This window comes from Echinops telfairi, unplaced genomic scaffold (assembly GCF_000313985.2).
Source record: "Echinops telfairi isolate 266 unplaced genomic scaffold, ASM31398v2 ScPeMD7_2;HRSCAF=8, whole genome shotgun sequence".
NCBI lineage: Eukaryota > Metazoa > Chordata > Mammalia > Afrosoricida > Tenrecidae > Echinops > Echinops telfairi.
In genome coordinates this window covers 58,481,484-58,499,677 of record NW_022103898.1, presented here as the reverse complement: position 1 = coordinate 58,499,677, position 18,194 = coordinate 58,481,484, and the positions used below count along the sequence as shown (strand labels likewise).

Sequence of the window (18,194 nt, the reverse complement as noted above, 5' to 3'; positions counted from 1 at the left end):
CTCTCCCACTTGGATTTCAGAAACACGTCAGGAATAGATTTAGTACATTGAACACCAAGGAGAGAAGACATGATGGCCTGTGTGAGTGAGTACATTAAGGACATCACTAATGAAGAAAAAAGTCAGTAAAAGACAGGTTCAAAGGGAAACTTGAGAGAAAAAAGCCAAATATTATAAAGGAATGTGCAAAGATCTAGAATTAGAAAACCAAAAGGGAAGCACACTTTCAGAATATCTGAAACGGAAAGAACTTAAGAAACATTCAAGCCTCAAGTTCCAATGTTGAAAGAGTGTATGGGCAAAATATTGAATGTTGCAGGAAGCATCAAAAAATGGAACGAATACACAGAGCCACTCTACTTAAAAGAACTTGTCAATATTCCACTATTTCAGGAAGTAGTAGATGAGCAAGAACTAATTACACTGGAGGACAAAGTTCAAACTTCACTGAAAATATTAGTCAAAACAAGGCTCCAGAAATTTATGAAATCCCAAATGAAGTGTTTCAATAAGCTGATAAATACTGGAAGCACTTATTCATCTATATAAAAAAAAATTGGAAGATAGCTACTTGGCCAACTGCTTGGAAGAGATCCATATTTTGCCCATCCCAATGAAAGATAACTCAATATCATTCTCAAACTGTAGAACAATATCAGTGATATCAAACACAAGAAAAATTTTGCTACACAGATAATTCAAAAATTTCAGCAGTACATTCCAGGGAACTACCAGAAGTTCATGCCAGATTTAGAAGAGGTTCTGGAGCAAGGATTATCATTGCTGGTGTCAGATGGATCTTGGCTCAAAGCACAGAATACCAGAAACATTTACTTGCATTTTATTGTACAAATGTATTCTATTTTGCATAACCTTGTGAAGAATGGGAATTCTAGAACACTTCATTGTGCTCATGAAGAACTTGTACATGGATCAAGAGGCAGTTGTGAGTAAGGGACTATCACATGGTTTTAAAATCAGTAAAGGTGTGTGCCAGGTTTTCATACTCTCACCATACTTATTCAAGCTGTATGTCCAGTAAAGCATCAGAGAAGCTGGCTTATATGAAGAAGAACATGGTGTCAGGGTTGGAGGAAAGATTATTAACAACCAACAAGATGCAGACGGCATAATCCTACTTGCTGAAAGTGAGGAGTAATTGAAGCACTTGCTGATAAAGGCTTTTAAAAAAGCCTTAAGTATGGATTATGACTCAATGTGAGGAGGACCAAAATCCTCACAACCGGTCCAATGGATAACATCTTGATAAATGGAGAAAAGGTTGAAGTTAGCAAGGATTTTGTCTTGTTTGGGTCCAAAACCAATGTTCATGGAAGCAACAGTCAAAAGAAGTGTTGGTTTAGATAAACTGTTGCCTAAGGCCTCTTTAGAGTATTGAAGAGCAAGGACGTTGCTTTGAGAACTAAGTTGTGCCTGACCAAGTCATGGTATGTTCAATTGCCTCACATGTGTATGAAAGTTAGACATTGAATAGGGAGGACTGAATAAGAATTGATGCATATGAATTGTGCTGGGAAAGAATATTGAAAGTACCATAGATTGATAAAATGACAAACTGATCTGTATTGGAAGAAGTATGGCTAAGGCATTCCTTAGAGGCAAGGATGGCAAGACTTCAGAGACAAGTCTATGCAGAAGGACATCAAGCTTGGTAAAGTGGAGGGGCAGCAAGAAGGAGTAAGCTATCAATGAGATAGATTGACACCAGGGCTACAACCATGGGCTCAGGCATAGGAACAATCGTGAGGATTGCACAAAACCAGGGAGTAGTTTGTTCTCTTGTGCACTATGGGTTGGGATCTACTCAATGCCACCTCACAACTACATAGGACAGAAAGAATTACTTCATTAGGTGTCTAAGTCTGTACCGCTTTGTGGCAGCAGACTGCCACGTCTTTCTCCCAGAGGGCTACTGATGGCTTCACACTGACAGCCTTTTGGTTATATGCCCTTACGAAGCCAGCACAGGCATTTTATAGTAAGTGGATTTTTGCCCCAGTCTGGTGTATCAATTTGTCATACTGTGGAGACTGACTTGTTGCTATGATGCTGGAATCTATGGACCTAGTGTTTCAAATTAAGAGTTCACACTTAACTCTAGCCCCGACCTAAGAATAATTACTTCTATTGGCATGACCCTGCTCAACGCTCAGCCTCATGAAGAGATCATTGAAGATATGGGTAATATAGTACAGTGTGATGCCAAAGCTCTGTGAAAGAATAAATTTCTGTTTCTTAAAGCCATTCACTTGTGATATCACTTAAATAAGCCTATGGATGATAGTGGCACTCAAAATCCATTTTCAGGGTTCCCACATGGATGAAGCCTCCGTGAATCCCCTCTGATCATAGTCCAGGGATGTGAGTACCCTTACTATCTCACAAAGAGCCGTGTAGAGTCCATTATTACAGACGTAGTTAGATAAAATGTAACAGGCTATCCTTTGTTTCAGATGTTAGTATTTTCTACTTTTCCTTGATTGAGGATTTGCTATGATTTATCTATTCATTATTGTTGGGTTTTGTTTTCTTTTTATGATTGTGTTGTATGATTTTCTATATATTAAATCCAGGATACGTAGATCTATAGAGACAGTAAGTGGTTAGGGGCATGGTAAGGGAGGATGGAGTGGGGGGGGGACGACAAAGACCTAACAACAATGAATATGAGCAGACAATGTTATGAAATTGATTGTGGTGATGATTGTACAGATCTTCTAAATACAATTGAGCAATTCAATTTTATGATGTGTAAAGTATATGCTAACAAAACTCTTTTAAAAATAAATAAAACAACAACAGGGTCACACACAATGAACAAGTTTTGGTGGCACTTCCAGACCCGAACTGACTCGGAAGAAGCAATAGTTTCTGAGGGACAAAAAAGCAAAACAAGACAAAACAAAGACTGCCATCAATTTGATTCTGACTAGAGTGACCCTGTAGGAAAGGGCAGAACGGCTCCTGTGAGTTTCCAAAACTGTGACTCTTCACGGGAATAGAAAGTTCAGTCTTTCTCCTGAGAAGCTGCTTGTGGTTTTGAACTACTGGCCTTGTGGTTAGTAGTCTAACAGGTAACCATAATGCCACCAGGGACTCTTTCTGAAGTATTAACAATGAAAATTTTATGAATAACCATGCAACATTGTCTAACAAAATCTGAGAAAATGTGTCCCTTGATTTCAAAGACACTCATAATACTACAGGGGAAGAGCTGCTGCCTTGCAGCAAAGTCCTCCTGACTTACGTGGATGGAGCAAAACCTCCTGCACTTCCATTTGCTAATGGGGCGTGACTCAAATTGAGAAGAAACCAATGCAGACATACATTAATAATCAGAAAATAGAATAGACAATGTATGAATCTAGAAAGAAAACAACACCAGCAAGTCTGCAAAACTGAATGGGATTCATAAAGATCATCACACCACATAGGAGGTAGTGAGCTGACACAGACCAGTACTGGATATTATGAACTATACATTCATATGGCTTATTATGTCAGGAGTAACACACTCAAGATGAATTTCATTACATGTATCATCTAAAATAACATTTCCCGCTTTATCTTGAAGCATAACACCACCTGTGAGAGGATAATATCTATATCACTATAAGGAAGACCATTTGATACAGGTATTATTCAAATTTACAAACCATCGACTAAAGCCAGTGATGAAGAAATTGAAGAATTACTCGATTTATTCAGCATACAATTGATCACGATGCAATCAAGATGTACTGAAGATTACTGGTAAATGGAATGCAAAGCAGAAAAGAAAGAGGAATGATCAGTAATTGGAAAATAGGTTAAAGGTGATTAAAAACAAAAGTGGTGATCACACAATGGAATTTTGGAAAATCTTTTGATTCTCCATTGCAAATACCTTTTTTTCAACAACATTCATTAAAAGTATACATGTGACTTCACCACGTGGAATCAGATTGACTACATGTTGGGCTGCTAACTGCAAGGTTGGCGGTTTGAAACCACCAGCTGCTCCACAGGAGAGAGAAGGGGCATCCTACTTCGGTAAATAATTACAATCTCGCAAATTTCTCGGGGCAGTTCTACCCTGACTTACAGGATCTCTATGAGTCTGTATCAGCTCGATGTCAGGGGACCTGGATGTGCAGAGAGAACATCTCCAGAACGGATTCGGCACTCTGAACATGAATGCCCACAGACCTGAGGAGCTGAGCGATTACTGAAGAAGAAATCGTACATGAGGAAAGACAAGCATGATAAATGGACGGAAAGAAAGAGAAAGCCAATGTGGACGTCAGCTGAGATTCCCTAACGGGACCTTGACACAGAGTAGCTAAAACACATGGGAAAAGTGATGTAGTAAAGGAACTGTACATAAAAGTTCAAAGGCTTCCTGAGAAGGTGAAGGAAAGCATTATTATGAAATGTGCAAAGACCTAGAGTTAAAAGACCAAGGAAGGAACACACTTAACCTATGTCAGACTGAAAGAATGGAAGAACACTTTTAAGACTAGAGTTAAAGTATTGAATGATTCCATGGGGAAATATTCAATTCTAGGAGGAAATATTCAATGTTCAATGGGGAAATATCCATCAAAAGAAGATGGAAGGAATGTATACAGTAATTATCAAAAAGAATTGATGAACACTTAGCTATTTTAAGAGGTAACATATGATCAATAGCAGATAGCATGGAAAGAAATCCAAGCTACACTAAAAGTATAATTAAAATACAAGTCTCAAGGAATTGACAGAATGCCAATTAAAATGTCTCAAATAACAGTGTCAGCACTGGGAACACTCATTAGACTATGCCAAGATATTTAGAGAAGAGCTACCTAGTCAACCAACTGGAAGAAAGACATATTTGTCTTCCTTCCACAGGAAGGTGATCCAAAATAATTCAGTTTTTTTCTAACAATCATTCATACCACATGCAAAAACGTTTGCTGAAGGAAATTTGCCAGGGGTTGCAGCAATATATCATTGACAGATAATAGCAAGAAAGACAAGCCAGATTCAGAACAAGGAATTAAGGAAATCACTTGCTGATGTCAGATGGATCTTGGTTGAACACAGAGACTAGCAAAAAGATATCTACTTTTGTCTAATTGCTTAAGAAAGAACATTCAACTGTGTGGATCATTAACAAACTATGGAAAATGAAGAAGAGGAATCCAGAACACTTAACTGTGCTCATGGGGATCCCATACATAGACCAAGAAGCAGTTGTTTTAACAGAAGAAGTGTGTCGCTAAAATCATGAAAGATATCTGGCAGAGATGTAGCCTTTCAACATATTGATGCAATCTGTTAGCTGAACAAATAATTTGAGAAGTCAGACCGTATGAAGAAGATCACAGCGCTAGGCTCAGGCGAAGACTCTTTAACCACCTGCAGTATGGAAATAACACCTTTCTGCTTGTTAAAAGAGGGAGAGTTACTGATGAAGATCAAAGAATGCAATTTTCATTATATGGTTACAACTCAATGAAAACAAAACAAAACTCCTTCCAACTGGGTCAATAACATCATGATAAGAAGAAAACGTTTGAACATGCCCAAGATTTCATTTTGCTTTGATCTTAAATCAATGCTAATGGAAGTAGCAGTGAAGAAATCAAGATCCATTGCATTGTGCAAAGCTGCTGCACAAAGACCCATTTAATGTGTTAAAAAGCAAAAATATCACTCTCAGGACTTAGTTACTCCTTACTCCAGCCATGGTCTTTCCAATGGCCCTCATATGCATAGGGGACCTGAACAATGACTATGGAAGAAAAAGTAAGAGGTGATGCATTTGAAGTATGGTGCTGGTGAAGAATATTGAAAGTACCACATACTGGTTGATGAACAATCAACTCTGACTTGGAGTTAAGTACAGCCAGAATACTTCTTATAAGGGATGTGGCAGGCCGTTGTCTTACATATATTAAATATGTTATCTGTAGAGACAATCCTGAGTGACCATCATGTTGGGGAAAGTAAAAAATCAGTGAAAACGAGGAAAATGCTCCAGGAGATGGGTTAGCACTTGGCTGCAAATGTGAGCTCAAATATGACAAGAGCTGTGAGGAGGACACCAGAGTGTCTATGTTGCACATTGGAGTGTTGTGAGCCAGAGCAGACTTTATGGTATCAAACAGATTATTGTCACATTTTATAATGTTTTTACCTTTCACATTACACTGAGTACAGTTAATAAACATTTAATAGCCCCTCTATTGAGTAATTTTCTTTCTTTCCTCATACACTTTCAGGTTTGTTTCTGATTGTTTTAGTTGTTAGATTCCATTGTCTTGGTTATGAATTGCCGTGAACCTATACACAAGCGAATGAAACACTACCCTTTCCTAAGCCATCCTTACAGCTATTATGTTTGAGCATCTTATTGTAGTTTTTTGTGCCTGTGATTTATTTCTGTTGAGGGCAAAGATGCTGTGATAGCCATCATTGTACAATCTCCATATTTCAGCAATGCTCTTTGATGGGGGCTCCACGGAGGTGATAAGAACAGACCCCTTTCAGTAACTTTGTCAGCTGACTTCATAGAGCTAAAGAGATTGATTCAAGACCTGCTTTGTATTAAATGTCATGAGATCAAAACTCCTCAAGTTACTTTTACTTCAAATGGTATAAAACTGTGAAGTCTATAGTAAATTTGGGGAGGAGTTAACCATATATTATTTTCCACAGAAGATAAAATAATAGATGTCATGAAAAGTTCCCTGTAATATCTGGAAGAAAATCTTCTAACAGGGTTTTGGAATAAGGTATAATTGTGCCAAGGGATTCTGTGTATGATTACAATAAGCAGAAACAAACACTCAATTAATATATTTATCTAAACAGCTAATTTCTTCCCAGAAGGAAAATGGTACTTAATTAATTTGGCTGAACCAGACTCCAAACTGTGAAATCTCAGCTATGCTGCTAATGGGGTCACCTGAAGGACCAACTAAAATTGCAGAAATTATTGAAGGGAAGAATTGGAAAAACTAGGCACACCAAAGATCTTCTAATTAGTGGCAATTATTTGATAAAATTATTGCCCTATTTTAAATGTATTATTAGAGATACCCACTTAGAGGGAACTAGAACAAAGAGAATTGAATTAAATAAAAGATGTTAATTCACGTTCTATTTGTTTGCAAGGAGCTTGCCAACTCCTTGTGCCTATGGCTCCACATTCTCCTGCTAGCAGGTGCAAAGGGTTCTCTCCCAGGATCTTATCTTTTATGGTTTTTATAAAAGGGGATCATTGAGCTGATAAAATATATAAAGGAAAAGAAAAGCTGCTAGCCGATTCCAGGAGCCATTGAAATTATTTTTTGGCTTAATGTGACGCCTGAGAACACTTCATGAAGATTATTTCCAAGAGTGATAGCAAGCACTCTCCTTCGGTGTTAGATTCAAAATGGCTGGTTTTACTGGTTAATGACAGAGTGTGTGCATAAATTGCCAAATATTAAGTGCCATCAGTAAAAATGCAGGTAAATTCCATTGATTAACTTACCTTGGATCTTCATTTCAGGATTTGTCTGCTAAAGGAATTGGAGACGTGTGTATCTAAATTAAACCTACACTAGGATACAGTTCAAAAAGTAAATAAAAACTACAAGGGTTCAAGTTAACCTGTCAACATTATCATGCACTCTCTTTTTGACACTATTTAATTACTGTATCAGATAAATCTATTTCCTGGTATGTAAAATTCATGGTATTTAGGAAAATTCTGATATGTAGTAGTATATATAACTAGAGGGCTATTTTTATGGCAAACTAACTCTAGGGGTATAGATATTTGCATTAGTAAGCAAACAGATATCTTCCCATTAAAAAAATATCATACGAAGCAATGATTTTCTTCTTTATGTTTTGCACATCTTTCTGCTTGATTCAATCACTCCCTGCCCCTCTCAGTGAAGCAACTTGAAGGCTTTAGGCAATCATAGGCACCTCCAAGAGAAACACAAGGCTTGGAGAGCATATTAAAGTTCCAGAATTGAAACAAAAACTTCTCAGAAAGAAGTTGTACTTGTTTTAGGAGCCTACAAGAGGCTAGTTATGATTCTTATTCTAGTTTATACAATATCGAAGGAATTCTAACAATCTAATAGAAGGTGTGACATATTGCTTACCTAAGGATACTTTTCTTCTGCTACACTTATTACCTAGAAATACTTAGACACTATCGTGGAAACCCAGTCTGAATTTAGAGAGTGCCTTCATTTTACTTAGTCGTGCTAGATGGTCAGGATAAAGGCTGTGCTTCTTTTGACCACAGCGGTGCGCTATGGTCAAAGTGAACACATTGTAGTTATGTGTTATTATTATGGGATATCTATAGGAACCAAAAGGAATCATGGTTGTGTTACATAGTGGGCTATGAACCACAAGATCCACAGTTCGAACTTACCAGCTGCTCTGAAGAGAAATATAACACTTTCTGTCCCCATAAATATTTACAGGCTCAGAAACCCAAATGGGCACATCTACACTGTTCTACAGTGTCATTGTGAATCAGAATGGACTTCTTGGCAGTGAGTTTTTAAAAATGAATTTAAATAATTATAACATATACATGCTGAAATATGCATGATATTCACCAAATCTGTATGTGTGATTTTTTAAATGTTCATCACCAGTGGATATATTAGTGGGCAGCACTTTTATTCTAAATTTCATTTAGGTGTTATTCTGATTGTAAACTACAGTCTAGTCCACTCTCAACTCCTGATGACCCATTATATAATAGGATAAAATTGCTGTTTAGTCCTAAATCATCCACATGGTGAGCTTTAGACTATACCATTGCGATTGATAGAGGTTTTTATTAGTTGATTTTCAGAAGTAGATGGCCAAGCCTTCCTCTCTAACCCATCTCTTAATCTGAAGCTCTGCTGAAACCCGCTCAGTATCATAGCAACACAAGTGCCTCTAGACAGATGAGTATTGATTATATATTAGATGTACTGACTTGGACTAAATCCAAGTCTCCAACATGAAGGGTAATAATTCTACCACTTAACTAATGCCTCAACAGATTCTCAGAAGAACAACATGTTCTTGTTTTGAATGCTGACTTGGTCAGAGCTTCCTAAAGGGCAATTTGCTATATCAAACATTTCGTAGATTTAATTCATTAATATATTTTAGCAAATGTCCCTTAAAACACGTGTTCAACAATTTTATTTGTCATATACCTTCACATATCATACAATTCAATGATTCAATCACATTAAGATCAGTTGTGCAACCATCACCACAATCAATTTTATAACATTTTCTTCTTTTTTTCACTCTTTGTTATTAGCTTCCTCCCTGTTTCTCGCTAACCTCCTATGTCATACCACCAGGAAACCATCAATCCAGTTATTGTCCCTATAGGTATACCTTCCTTGATTTCATATACAGAAAAATATACCAAATCTCACACACACACACACACACACACGCGCGCGCGCGCGCATGCACATAACAACAAAATGAAGCAAAAAAAAAACTTCTTCAAAAAGAAAGCAGTAAAAATAAAAAACTAGACCAAATCCAGAATGGGTCATAAGGGAATTCAATAATGAGATAAATTTTAACTTAACTGTATCTGTCATCATTGATTTCACAATGCTTTCTGTCTGATAAGGCTATACACATCCCTCAACTATGGTCAGAAAGGATTCACCGGAGGCTTTAGCCATGTGTAGACCCCGCAAATGAATTTGGTGCTTCCACTCTCATCCATAGCCTTCTGCTAACTGAGTGCTCACAATTTAAGCTCTGATACCCTTCCCTCATTCATATTTGGATTTTATTATTTACATTCCTTGGATTACACAGGCTGGTATGATTCTTGTATCTGGACATACTGGATGCCTCAGATGGCGGCTTGTTTAAACATAAACCTTTAAGATACTACCCTAGATACTACTCTTTCTGATAGTCGGGTACCACCTAGTTTCTTTGCCACAGTTTGCTACAGCACCCATATCTTCAATGTTCTCCTCATGAGGTTGAGCATCAAATAGGGTCATATCATAAAAGCTAATTGTTCTTAGATTGGGGCTAGAATTAAGTGGGGGCCACAAATCAATTCATATTATCTATGGTTTTTGATAAGTCTCTGGTTCACTTTAGTGATATCATTATCATTTTATATTAGAGAAAATTATCAATTATCCCCCTGGGACATAAGGTAATTCTATTGATAGTGTCATTTATTTAGCCAAAGGTATAGAATTTAAAACACTTGATTAAAAAAAAAATCAAACAAAGTATAGGCTGACTACAAACCACAATCCATGAATTGTGGAGTTGTATAGATTAAATTCTTGAGTGGCTGGACAATATTTACACAGAATAGGGTTGGTGACAGGGCAAAACACTCAATAACAGTCATTTACAAAGCAGAACATGCCTACCAGATTAATGCATGTCATAATAAAACAAGGAAGGCATTAAACAGTAAATATATAGTAGTCCTGCACTACCATTCATTGGGCACCCTCAGGGCAAGAGATCTGAACCCAAGTTCAAGGACCATCAATTCCAAATCTTGAGTTAACAGTCATCTGCTTTGTTTCCGTCTTAAATCTTGAGCTACAAGGAAGTTTGAGGTAAAGCCCTGTCCACTTAGTGGTATTTGCACATTAAGTCCTGGTTTGGCCTATTAAGGTTGTTGTGTTCCTGGAAAGACCAGAGTCTAAAATCCAAGTAGCTTTTTAGCACATGGCCTGGGTCACAAAAGGCTAGATAGATAGATACTTGGTCAAAAGTGTCCAATTAGGAACATGGTACTGGGCATAATATCACACAGGGTTCTATATAAATATTGTTAAACAATTTTTCCTCTCGAGAGGTTGCTCTTCATTTACTCACCAATACAAATGTAAAATATGTGTTTTTTCTAGCCACAAGACTGATTATATTGCATCTTGAATCTGTATTATGTCCACGTATGTGCCCGTCTCTTTTACCAGACAACAAAATAGTTTACATGCATTTTGTTAATTTTCCTTGAGCACCTGGAACTATTTTTTTAAAAGTCTAAATACACCGGAATTATTTACTGAATATAAGTTGAGACAAATTATGTATGAATTGTTGAGTGTAAAACTGATGAATTGCTCTGTAAAATTTTACCTAATTCATAATATACAAGTAAAAAACAAGTGACCCCTGAAGAATACATTCTAATTTAGATACATAAATTAATATATTTTATATACATTGTATATAGAAATATAAATTGATATATTACATATTATAATTTAATATAATACAAAAATCATATTCCTTTTTGAGTCATATTTTATAAATGGATAAATATTTTATAAACATTGAATTTTAAATTTTAGGACTCAAATCAGTGACATCTTGGTTTTAGAAGATTCTTTTTCAAGTTTCAGAGACAATCAGTACCAACTTAGATGAGTCCATCTCTGATAGAGTTAATTTTACATAAGAAGAATAAAAATATAAATATGTAAAATAATAGGGTGTTTCATTAAATGAAACAATCTAGATAAGAAATGAATTCATTTGATGTGCTACTCAAACCCTTTTATGGCAAACATCCCATGGGTTTTGCCACTGTGAAACGTTTCTCGGCTGTACGTACCTGGATAGAAACTAAGTAAGTTTCCGTGCTCATCTGGACATGTTCCGAGTACAGCATGATTTCTCTAGAATTCCAGCTGATAGTTGCCAACTAATCTTAATGGAAAAGCAATACCATATTTGCTAATCCTAACACAGACACTAAACTGCTTTCCCTTTCAATCTGGAAGTCCCACATCAAATGAGTTTTTGAAAACCAGATGCCACTCTAAATTCCACTCCAATACATACAAGATTTTGTATGTTTATCTCTGAACATAAATATTTCAAATCACTGCTGCATTTAAAAATGAATTTAAGTCCCATTATGCCCATGTACTAAAAAATATTTTTTTAAAAATCCCAATTTCTCAATTTTATTTTAAATAGATTCCACAAAGCTTATCACAAACTATGGAAGAAATGGCAACTGTTCCTTTACCATAGATTACCATAAATTTAATATTTCCTTATACATTTAGAATGATGTTTAAATTCAAATGGATAGCATGTGTTTAACTAATGCCTCTGAATTTGTTTGGAACAAAATAGCGTAAAGAAAAACATAGGTAATTTATATCATTATCAATTTAAAACTCATCACCAACTGAGATTTTCAAAATAGCTTTTGCACTGGAAATTTTTTTCACAATTATTTTAGAATAATACACAAATAAGGAACACCTCTTTAAATCATTATCATTGGGTTGATTTTGATTCATGATGATCACATGTGTGGCAGAACAGAATAGAATTGTGCTGTAGTAAAGTACTAAATGTTGATTTTCTAGAAAATGCTACTAGCCCTTTTTACAAATGCAAATTTATATCTCTTCAAACCCCCAGCTTTCTGGTTAGCAGCCAAATGCATTAGTCATTTTGCATCAACCAGAGACTTTAAAATACACTTTTGATATTGCTGATAAAAAGGATTAGTAAAGAGACTGGAAAGGTATGATGAAGTTGGGTCTTTCTATCACACAAGGGTCCATTGTTAAATTGTCAGGAATATTGACATGTCAGTCAGGTGATAGAATGGAAGGTTGAAATTCATACCATTGAAATTAGTAACAGTAAAGTCATTTTTACTCACCATGCCAAAACAAAGTCAAATATTAGATAGTTATAAGGACCCTATTGGGTTGGACTATATGCTGTTTATTATTCTTGACATTAATAAAGTCTACAACTGCTTTATTTCACATTTCTTCAATTATAAGGAACCTAGGTGGTAAAGTTAGTACTTGGCTGCTAAACAAAGGTTGTAGTTTGAACCCATCAGCTTCTCCACAGGAAAAAAATTATGGCAATCTGCTTCTGAAATGTAGTGGAATTGTTACTTGGAAACCTTACTCTATCCTACAAGTTTACTTCTACTCTAGTCTATAGGGTTGCTATGGGTCAAAATCATAATGGTAAAGTGGTGACAAGTTCAGATTCAAAAATAATACAGTTAAGATTTATATATACATGCATATATTTATTTTAAGATATATTCCCTATATTTTTATTCTTTGTACTGATATCTATTTTTGAAAGCTTTAAGTATACTGCATGTTTAAGATAACATAGAGACCGGTGCTTATATACATTACTGTAGGTTCAAGAGGGGCATGATCTGCAATGAGAAAATTTATAGATAAGATAAGATTGCCAAATTTGGAGTGTGGGGGGCCATGAAACATAGACTCTCCAGGGCCTCAATTTTTATTAGAAGCAGGTTTAAATACTTTCCCGGTACACCGCCTGCAACATGTGATAGGTTTCATATAAAGGGACTGCTCATAATTCTTTGAGCGTGTACAAAGAAGCATTAAACTTCAACAAAGTTGCTCACGGATGAAAGGTGAGAATGAGGCTGGAAACATGAAGTAACTGATGCTAGGAGGCTGCTGCTTTCTGCAGCTTAATCAAGGAACAGTAGGCAAGTATCTGTTTATCTGAGCTGGAGAGACAGGCCACACATTGCTTGATAAGCTTCCATGGCTGAGCCATAAGCTTTCCATGACCCTGGGAATTGGTGGTGGTCCTGTCCCGCTTGCCTAAGGAACAAACAATTTTCCCCCCATAGGCATAGCATTGCATACTCAGTAATGAAAGGGAATCCATGATTTCATGGCTCTTTCTATCTAAAAGTCTTCATATACTTTCTTTTGTTTTATTGTGTAAGAACAAAATTAGAAAACAATCAAAAGTGTAAAAATAATTTTAATGGAGTACTTGAGTGGGAATGCATGACAAAACTTCAAAAAAATCATACAAATTCTATTATCATTCCATTCAATGTTTTTCACAGACTTTTTGAAGTAACCTTTTACATAATAATTAACCTTTCATGAACTGTGGGATATATAGGATTAACTTTACTTTTCACTTCTGGACTTTGGAGAGAATTGTCTGTCCCATATTTAGTGTGTGCTATCTTGGTGGGGACCACTATATCTATGTGAATCTAAAGAAATGGGTTTCTTTAACCAAGATGAGCTTCAGTACAATTTGGGATATGAGAGGGTATCCCCCAAAACAGAATTTCCCCCCTAAGTTCTGTGTTTAAATTTTTTTTTTTTACAAAACAACCTTATTACTTCAAAGTACCCTCCATTACTCTTAATACATTTGTCAAATCTGCAGTGCCATTCTTGGAAATATCTTTCAGACTCATCTGTGTGGATGGATGACAACACCTCCCTCATGTTTTTCTTAATCTCTTCTTTGTTGTCAAATCACTGTCCTTTCATGTCCCTCTTCATTTGTGGTAAAAAAAGAGAAGTCACACCAGAGTGAGGTCAGATGAGAAAGGTGCATGAGGCAAGATAGGCATCCTGGTTTTTGGCAAAAGCTGGTTCACTGAGATGGCTGCATGAGCAGGAACATTGTGCTGGCAAAAACAGTTCCCTGTCTGCCACACATCAGGCCATTTATGTCACAAACTGTTAAGTGATCTTTTCAGAATCTCTAAATAGAAAGCTTGATTAACAGTCTGACCTGGTGGAACAAACTCCAAATGTAGGAGTCGATATTTTCATTCATTCAGGAAGTTGATGGATGTCCAGAACAAGGTTAGTCATCAATCAACATTTCATCTTTTTTGAAACAAGAAACCCACTGTGCACTTGAGTTTTTCCCATAGTGCTATCTTTTATGCTGTGTTCAACATCTTAACAGTTGCTGCAGCATTTTCCCAAGCAATATACAAAATAGGTCATCACAAAAAAACAAAATTCAATTAAACAATTCACTGTGAGCAGAGAGAACCTTCTTCCCAGGTGACGCTACTGGGTGTGCTAACTCAGAGCAAGATGCTTGATGCTCGCCTAGTGAAAAAATGCCTCCTGAGAAAGCTCCTATTGTTAGATCAGAAAATTTAGAAATAAGGAGGCCAATACTGAAAGGCTGGGCACTAAAAATGGATTCAGTGTAATAGGGTCTAGTTCAGACCTCCCCCTGTGATTTTCACTCACGAAGCGATTTGAGAACGCACTCTAAGCACACTGTGCCTATCCACACCCTCTGCTAATCCCTTACCAAATCTAGCTGGATGGTGTCAGCCACCTCTTCCTATGCCAAGATACAAAACCTGCAGTGTGCAATAATTTCTCCAGGCTTCTGTCTAAAGGTAGTCATAATCCTAGGCTCTCAGAGAGACTCTGAGAACTAGCCACAAGACCTTACACTGTAATTCACCTCTCTGGTATCCACCCAACTTTTGCATTCTCGGGCTTTGCATCTTCCTTTCACAGCTGGCCCAGGAGTGACTACATCAGCCATTGCCTTTTCCCCATTCTACAGATATTTGCCTGCCAGTGTGGGTAATAATAGATAACTAGTCACTAATTTGTAGCAATTGAGGAGCCTTTAGATACTTATCTGTGCTATAGCTGTGCAGGAGACCTGGAAATGATATGGAAGTGCAACTTGGGGAGAATTCAGGTCCAGTCAGCCCCCAAACCTCTCAATTAATCTCGTTCCTCTTCTCTGGGGGGACAGGGCCACACAGCCCCAATAACAGAGCAAACCACAAGCCCATTATAAAAAGGAGGGAAATTTTTATTTTAATGTTTACAATTCAAGGCTGGATTCCTTTACATAATTTTGAATATAAATCAATGAATCCTTGGTCCTAGTTTAATAACATAACATTAGCATAATAAGACAGATAGAACACTAATCCCTAGACCACAGCTTAGAATTTTAACATAACAAAACAGGAAATGCCGGAAGTTGAAGGCCAAAGCCCAAGCCAACAACTGGCTCTATCAGTGTGAGGCTCCACAGAAGAGTCTTTTAAATACTGAAAATTGTGGCCAAATAGTCCAGACCAGCAGGATCCCCCACCACCTCAGGAAACTGAGTTGCCACAGCACTTTGCCTATCACAACAGTAGGTCCACCACCATAGTGTGTCACAGATAGTCCCAGTAAGCACTCTTACTAGTCACACAGAGAAAGAGTGCAGGACACACCAGTGTCCCTGGTACATGGTGCACAATTCTTCTAAAATGACACTCAGACAAGAAGATAACTCATAACCCTCAACAAGAATAGAAGAAAACAAAACACAACAGCAGAAGAAATCCTAAACCTTATGAAGCTTATAGAAGAAACAGATGTTGATCTGCAGCAAAAAGAAATCTTCAGAATGCTGCTTGGATTAATTCAGGATATGAGGTAAGCAGTAAAGAATAAGACACAATGCAGATGAAGTCCATGATAAAGGAAATGAAGTCCACAATAGAGGGGATAAAGTCCACACAGCAAAGGTAAATATAAGAACTAATGACTGAAGTAGCATTAGCAAAACACAAGATAACAGATCTCACCAAGAGCCTAGAAGAGGCGGAGAATCATGACAATGATCTTAAGACAATCAGGCAGACTTTAACAAATGGAAGACAGTTAAACAAGATAATCAAAGATGTGGAAGAAAACCTGAGAACAATGGCAGAAGAGGAACAATATTCAAATAATTGCTATTTCAGAACAAGACACAATGACAATATCAAAAGTTAAATTAGTGAGGGAATTCCTGGAAGTGTCACCACCTTAATGAACGAGAATCAGACATTCATATAGGAACCAGAGAGGATAGCAATTACACTAAACCGCAGGAAGAACTCTCATAAGGCACATCATGATTAACGTATCCAACTTTGATGAAAAAGAAAAATTTTTTAAAGGCGATCACATACAATTATGCTCATGTAAGAATATACTCAGACCTATCAGAAGATATCATGAAAAGGAGGAGAGTGGTGTAATATCTTCCAGAAGCTGAAAGAAAAAAAATTCAAACCCAAGAATCTCCTACCTTGCCAAACTATCTATTAAGAAAGATGATGAGGTAAGAGTATTCCCAGACAATAAAATAATCAAAGAATACGCCATAAGACACCCAACCTGAGGAGAGTCGTTCCCAACTCACTAAGGTCAGAAGACCAGCATCCACAAGCAGGAGACCACCTTATAGCCCAAATCCACCCAGAAGGCAGTCCACTGATAACAATTTCCAAGATTACATGTCCCCAGAGGAAAAAGAAGGCAAGAATGCAGCTCCCAACACAAATACAGCACATGAAGATAAATAGGAAAACACCCAAACCAAAATGCACTAGATGACAACAATGGATCCATAGATGGTGGTAATAATTCTGAATATTAATGGCCTAAACTTGCCCATTAAAAGACAAAGGTTAGCTGACAGGCTCAGAAAACATAACCCATCAATCTGGTGCCTGCAAGAGACATAACTTAAGTTCATAGACAAAATAGATAAGAATAAAACATTGGCAGAAAATATACTAGGCAAATGACAACTCAAGAAAAGCAGGGGTTGTAATAATAATCTTCAACAAAATTGACCGCTAGCTACAAACCATAACATGAGACAAGGATAGTCTCTATCTAATTTCCAAGGATCAGTAGACCAGAAACCAGTAAGTATAATAAATATAAGTGTCTAATGAGAGACCCATGAAATTCATCAAACTATTCAAAAGATGAAAAACAATTCCCTTACGCTACAATCATAGTAGGTGACATTAATACAATGCAATCAGAGAAAAATAGATCATTGGGAAAGAAGCTCAGCAAGGAGGCTACAGAGTAGCTAAACACTCTAAATAGGCAGCTGGACCTAATAGACATTTATAGAGGCTCCATCCAAATGCAAAAGAATTCACATTCTTTTCGAGTGCACATGCTTCATTTTTTAAAATAGACCATGTGCTGGGACATAGGTTGAGCCAGAGTAAATTCAAACACACAGAGATCACTCATATGGTCCTCTCAGACCACCACATCATAAAGCTGGAGATAAACAAAAGACAACCAGAAAAACATAGGACAAACCTGGAGGATGAATAACAATCTTCTCCAACATGAATGGGTACTGGCCCAGATTAGAGAGGAAATCAGGAAGTTTCTAGAAACTTGAGAATGAGAATACAATATAACAAAACCTATGGAATACAACAAAAGCAGTTATCAGAGGAAGTTTGATAGCAATTAATGCATATATAAAAAAGGAAGAGAGACTTATGACTGATTTGCTACCACAAAACCTTCAGCAAATAGAAGAGAGCCAACAGAACA

General features: G+C 36.9%; 1 pseudogene; it reads right to left on the bottom strand.

Annotated features, from left to right (window-relative positions):
* The window catches only part of LOC101662003, a 37,650-nt pseudogene extending 25,967 nt beyond the window's left edge, over nucleotides 1-11,683 (bottom strand).
* Nucleotides 11,684-18,194: the final 6,511 nt, after the last annotated feature.